Source organism: Strigops habroptila, chromosome 3 (assembly GCF_004027225.2).
Source record: "Strigops habroptila isolate Jane chromosome 3, bStrHab1.2.pri, whole genome shotgun sequence".
NCBI lineage: Eukaryota > Metazoa > Chordata > Aves > Psittaciformes > Psittacidae > Strigops > Strigops habroptila.
Window position 1 is genome coordinate 65,508,902 of NC_044279.2, and position 6,822 is coordinate 65,515,723.

Genomic DNA, 6,822 nt, shown 5'->3' on the forward strand with positions numbered 1-6,822 from the left:
CCACAAGGATGATAAGAGGGCCGGAGCACCTCCCGTATGAAGACAGGCTGAGAGAGTTGGGGCTGTCCACCCTGGAGAAGAGAAGGCTGCGTGGAGACCTCATAGCAGCCTTCCAGTATCTGAAGGGGGCCTGTAAGGATGCTGGGGAGGGACTCTTAGGGACTGTAGTGACAGGACAAGGGGTAATGGCTTCAAACTTAAACAGGGGAAGTTTAGATTAGATATAAGGAAGAAGTTCTTTACTGTGAGGGTGGCGAAGCACTGGAATGGGTTGCCCAGGGAGGTTGTGGATGCTCCATCCCTGGTGGTGTTCAAGGCCAGGCTGGACAGAGCCTTGGGCAACATAGTTTAGTGCAAGGTGTCCCTGCCCACGGCAGGGGGGTTGGAACTAGGTGATCTTAAGGTCCTTTCCAACCCTACCTATTCTATGATTCTATGCATCTAAAGTACATGGAGTAAAGTCGTGTTGTCCATGCAAGGACCATAGCCTTAGCACAGGTATAACGGATGCCATGAGCTGCATTAAGACCTGTCGTTCAGCAGAGGAGCAAATTCATGTGAGAAGATGCTGAAAGGGATCACAGAAGCAGTCTGTAGTTGTAGGGATGAAGGTAGTAAATATTACAGCAGATAAGGTTATAGGAAATGTCTTGTGAGATGGTTTGGATTAAATTAGCCAAGGCACAAGCAGACAAGTTCTGCAGGAAAAACTTAGCAGATCTGAGGACAACTTCAATCTATTCCTAAGACACATTCCTTTTACCACCAAACTCGGCCTGTTTCCTTCCTGAGTTCTTCTTTTCCTGCCCTACTTATCCACCTAAGGCACAAATCTCCCCATCATAATGCTGCTTAATGGGACTGCTACTGTGAGCTCTTTCCCCTCACAAGACCTCCTTCTTTTTCTTTCCCTTTCCCTCACTGGGATACAGAAGCCCCGCTCATAGGACCATAGGATAATTCCTCTTGAAAGGCACCTCAGGAGGTCTCTAGTCACCTTTCTGCTCAAAGCAGGGTCAACTATGAGGCCAGACCAGTATGCTTAGAGCTTTATCATATTAATAGCCCCAGAACCATGTCTTGTTCCTCCCTAATGCTCTTATGCTGTGCTCTCGCCCTCTGTACCATGCAGAGGCTGTACTGATGGCCATTCTCTTTTTCTCTCCCTACCCTTGTGCTGTTTGAGGGCTATCAGCACATCTTCACGACTCACCAGGGGCTGTGGAGGTGCTGAATGCGGGGTGGTTTGCAGTGGGTATGGACCTAGTGTTGGATAGTGAGGCACAGAGAGGGTGTGGGAGGAAAGGAGACAGCGGAAGGCAGTCGTCCTGCTTCTGCCGGCGGGGGAGCTTGGCTGGGAGCCCTTGTCTGGAAGCCCTGGGAAGTGCCAGGCTTTCCCAAGGCAGCTGGAAGGCAGGGAAGAGATGTTGTGAGTGCAGGAGGTAGGGAAGGTGTGGGCTACACTGCTGCCTAGGGTGTGTGGAGGAGTGGTTTGCTGCTGGCTCTTGGAACTGCTTTCACAGGCAGCCATGCAAAGTCTGGACTGTGAGGAGGGAGCTGTTCGGCTTTCAGGGACTGTGGAGCCCGCATTTCTGGGAGGAGTCAGTAAATGGCAATGCCTGATTCTCTTGCCCTCCATCTGTCTGCCACCACAGGCAACTGCTTAGGCTGCTTAAGCTTTCTCTGCAGAGAGCCTACGTGGAATGGAAAAAGAACAGACAGCAAAGAAAGCTGTGTCTTAGAGGTCAGGAAATATAGGGATAAAGTCAGGATTGCTTACAAATCAAGCTGAGTTAAAGCCTGCAAAGGAGATTAAAACAAACACCAAAGATTCTTCAGCTATTTGGAAAAAAAAGATAATGAGAAGTGGGGCCACTTCTGGACAGTAAGAGTGAAGTTGAGATCAAGGAGTCTGTAGTCTAAGCCAAAACCAAAGAGGACTTTGCGCCCAAATTATTGATAAGGACAGCAATATTGTCCTTGGGGAAACAAAGAAGCTGACTAATGAGAACAGGCAGCTCTAGCAGCTTAGTGCATGCTGCTGGGCATGGGTGCTCTACTGCCTTGGGAGAGCTGGAATGTGGAAACACAGGCTTATAGCAAGGGATTTTCTTCAACTCTACCCACAGTGGTGCCTCCATGCAGGCTGGAAAAGTGAAAATTCAGCAGTTATGGTTAAGGAAGGGGGAGAAGTAAGTTGGTCAGTCTCAGACCTGTACGTGTAAACTCTGTAATGTTTGTAGCACTTTAGAGGAGATCTTGAAGGAAAGTATAATTATTACCAAGCAGTTAGGGGAAAAGGGAGTTGGCCAATATGAGTTTATCAGTGCTAGATCCTACCAGACTAACCCAATAGCTTTCTTTCAGATGATTGTTTTCCTGGAAGGCTAAAGAGATTTCAGAGGTCTGATCTCTGTATTTCAGTAAAGCACTTGATACAGTTCCACGTAAGAAACAATCAGTTAAACTGGACTAGATTGGGAAAGGCAGAGGGAGTTGCAAAGGGCAGGGAGAGAGAAGTCAGTCTGGGAAGATGAAAGCAGCAAAATCACTTGTCAAAGTCTGGCAAAAGGTGCAGCACTCCCCCATGGTCACCCATGGGATTAGTCTTTGCTAACATTAACCTGAGACTCTGGCTCAGATAGCAACAGGTAGTGAGGAAGTGTCCTGATGATTCAACGCTAGAAGGCATTGCTAGTACAGGGAAGGAGCAGGATATCGTAGAGAAAACCTTAATTGACCTTGGCAGGAGTACCAGAAACAGAATGAATTTCAGTAGTACGACAGACAAGGTCATATGCTTGAGAACTAATATTAGAAATCTCCTCTAAGCTGGTAACCCTGTGAGATCTGGCAGAGAGCACAGCAAGCACAACTAAAGGCAGCCCTTTTCTGGGAACTGTTGGGCCCATTTTGCCAAGTCTCAATATGATCCTCAGTGTAGGCTGTATTGCCCCCTCCCCTGGTGCCCATATAAAATTCAGGGAGCTGTTGTTGTCTGCCATGTTCTGTTCTGAGGTCCTTGCCAAATGGCAGATGGGTAGACATATCCTGAGAAAGCTCGGCAGAAAAATGCTGAGAACTCCTGTATTAAGTGATGGTAGGATGATGGCAAATGATAGTGTGATGCAGTTGTGGTTGAAGCAAACACTGTTCTAGAATGTACCTGGAGAGGTGTTCCTGGTGGGGATGGGGGTGCATTGGTGCTCCTACCCAAAGCCGTGTGAGGCGTCCCCTCTAGTTTGTGTTACAGTTTTAGCCAAAGGAATAGAGGCTGAAGACAGGAACAGACAGGACAAAAAGATGATGAGAGAAAAAGAAAGCCCGACTTGATGAGAGGAGCCTGGAAGAACCCAGCTTGCTTAACCACATGCAACCAAGGCTGAAGCAGATAAGATTGCTGTAGTATATATGCTGCATATCGGAAGAAACATTTATACTAAATCACATGGCTTGCATGAAAACAGTGCAGTAGAAATAGGCCATGAAAATATTTAGGGTGGAAAACTAGAAGAGAGTTTCTAGCTGTTAGGGTAATGCAGATTCAGCCAGAATCTGAGGTAAAAAGACAAATGGGTTTAAGCTGAAGTTCGAAAAGTCTGTAAGAAGGTGGTGGTGCCTTGAATAGAAAGAGATGAGACTTTGCTAGCCTGCAGTCCCTTCTCCATCACCAGGAAAAAGCTGAAGTCTCTTGTCTCACCATGCCATGGTACAATCACCAGCAAGCAAGTGAGCCACGAGGTGGTCACTCAGGGCAGTCCCTGTTCACTGCAGCACTCCTTCTGGGCACAAGGCTGGGTCTTTTTGCCATCAATTCACACACTCCATGATTTAATCAGGACTGAACAAAAATATGTGTGTTAATGCAGCTGAAAGTCCCAGCACAGCACCTGGGAGGCCAGAAACTAGGGCTGACCTAAACCCCTCTCCCACCCTTTGACAGCATGGTGTTTTTTCTTGATTGATTTGGGTTTTGCAAAGTAAAGAAGAGTGAGTGGAGAAGCCCCTGCTTATGATAACAAGCCTTTAAAAAGCAGATGGGGATGTGGGGGTTGGTGTGTTTTGTGGCAGCTGAGAAGTGGCAGTTGAGGAGATCAGAGAAGGGAGAATCTGAAAAGCAGCTGGTCAGAGGCAGTCGCTGAAAAGAGGATGATCAGTCACAAGAGGATGAAAATAAGGGTGAGAGAGAAGGAATTATTTGGGAATCTGAGACCTTTATGTCCAGTGGGAGAGATGTGAAAGATAATCAAATAATCAAATCATATGAGACCATGAGTGGATGAGAAAGTGCAGACTGCTAGAAGGGGACCATTAGTTTAAATAAAGGGCTAGATTTTTCTCTTGCCTAAAATTGCATAAGACTCTTGTTTAAAATCCCATGAATTTATACTGCTATAAAGGGGGTTATGAGTGGGATCAGAAATAGTTTCCCATAATCTTGATGATAAAATGACTTGTTAGGGTTTTTCCCTAGTGTTTCCATATCCCTTCATCTTTAAAGTAGGAACCATGTTCACACAGCCTAGAGGGCGTGCTGTGAGACATTGTTTTATGGGGAGGAGTAGGAAAGGTGATATTTACTGTTGCATGGCAATAGTCAGGCAGTATCTACAATACAGAACACAGATTTTGTTGGATGAGGAGCATACTTCTAAAAGGGGGAGGAAAAATTGGAAATAGTGTGGCAAAAGACTACAATATTGTTCCAGAGGGCAGGAAATGCTTTGCAAGTAAAGGCTTAATGAACTCAATCTGCTTATCTTACCAAAAAGAAGACTGAGCAATTATTTGATTAGAGTATAAAGTACCTTCATAAGGAGAGATGCTGGTTACTGAATGTTTAGGGTTTTTTAATCTAGGAGGAGAAACGCAACAAAAACCTGTGACAGGAAACCAAACAGATTCAAATGAGATATTAAGCATGAATGCTAACAGCATGAATAGTTATTGTAGTAAGGGTACCAAGGGAAAATGGGAGGTTTCCTCTCTTGAATGTTTCTTAGATTAAAGGTAGATGCCTTTCTGAAAGATTGACCTTAGCTACATGTAAACACTCACTGTTGGGCTTTCTACAGTATAACTTCTTTATTTTCTGTTTCATAAGCTATACAGATTGAGGTCTTTGAGGCTTTCACATCAAGGCATTTTCTGCCACCCTCAAATAATGTTTGTGGTTCTTTTCCGCACAATTTCCAAGTAGCGTGCAATACACAGAAGGTCAGACTGGATGATCTAAAGTCCCTTCTGGCCTTCATACTCTCTGAATCTCTGCCTCTGTGAATTCATTAATGTTTGCAAGCTCCCAGAGAGCTGCCAAAGGCAAGCACTATAGAAATGCAAAGCATTGTTACTTTGGATATTTCCCTTGAGCTTTATGCAGAGCTGGTTGAATATCGTCTGTGCATATTTCCTCAAATGAAATACCTGCATTTGTCATTCATTCGATGCCCTTTGCAAGTTGATTTTTCTGCAGCTGTTCTAGCAAACAAGTTTGTTCCCAAGTTAGGACATAGAAAAAGCAAATGCGAAGGGTGAAATCTGGAGTTGGTGCCCCGAGCAAAGAGAAGCACATTGTTGTCCTGGCCCAGGAGCTCCATGCAAGGCAGAGTTATTCTTAGCATCACAGTTTGCTTTCTCCTTGGCTCCAGGTGCCCTGCACATGGCCTCTGCCTGGCTGCAGCACAGTGCCACTGTGGGAAGGAGAGGTCCAGCCCCTGTCAGTTGCTTCTTCTCCACCCTCTAATAGGGAGAAAAGCTGCGAGGATGCTGCCTTGTTCCCAGATTTCCAGGGCTGCTACTGATGTGGAGAGCTCCCCGAAGTGATACAGGAAATCGTTATTTACTTGCACTCCATTCCGTAACTGTACTTATTGGGGAATGCTTACTCTTTTGTCTGTATTGCACAATATTCTCAGAGGGAAGGCTTTTTGGTCCTCAGAAATCCCATGCTAGGACTTGCCCTCATCTAATCAGAGGATAGAAACTGACCTTCTGACCTGTGTTTCCAATCAGTGTTAGCAAACATCATTCAAGCCAGCACAGCAAGTTGCTGATGAACAAGATACTGAGGAGGAATTCTTTTTTATATATTTTACATGTATTATATATACATATACATAATTACATGTTTTATATATATAATTACATTTTATATATGTGTGTGAGTGACTATATATATATGATGTAGACATACGATATGTGTGTGTGTGTGACTAGATAGGTATGCAGGGCAAATACATTTGCCAATATCAAATAATCAAATTATAATAACAATTTTAATTTAACCAATATAATAACCAGGCAGAAGATCACAGCCTGCTCCCAGATAATTCATGAACTGAAAAAACCTAGAGTCATCAGATCAGTGTGTTTTTTTCTGCTCTACATTTCTGGTATTATATGAACTGCTTAGTAGTATCTGTGTGCACTCATCTACCTACATGGCAAAATTAGATTAAACTATGTGTCATAGACACCATACTGTTAAACAATAATAGCGATTCTCTTGCGGCACATACCTTTTCATCAGAACAGATGCCTCAGCTGTTATCAGATTAAGAGTATTTGGGTTCTGCACCCAGTTTCTCTCTAAAGATCAGATTGAGTATAACAGGGTGGCGGAGTATTACGCTGTGAGCATGGTAGCATGAGGGTTTGCTTGTGGCAGGGTTTAACATCTTTTGTGGTTCCACATGCCTCAGGATGAGCTTTTTCTCGCAGGAAGAGTATGTGATGAATTGTGTATGCTTAGTGCTGAAAGTAGACAAGTGGGGAATTTAGACTTCTTAGCTGTTTGTGATAGACCTCTCCAGTGAACAGCTG

The 6,822-nt window shown here is 44.5% G+C and overlaps 1 protein-coding gene across 1 annotated transcript in view; it reads left to right on the plus strand.

The window, feature by feature from the left end:
• CACNA2D4 (calcium voltage-gated channel auxiliary subunit alpha2delta 4) overlaps nt 1-6,822 on the plus strand; it is a 128,400-nt gene that overhangs the window by 68,353 nt on the left and 53,225 nt on the right. The gene's annotated exons all lie outside the window — the stretch shown is intronic.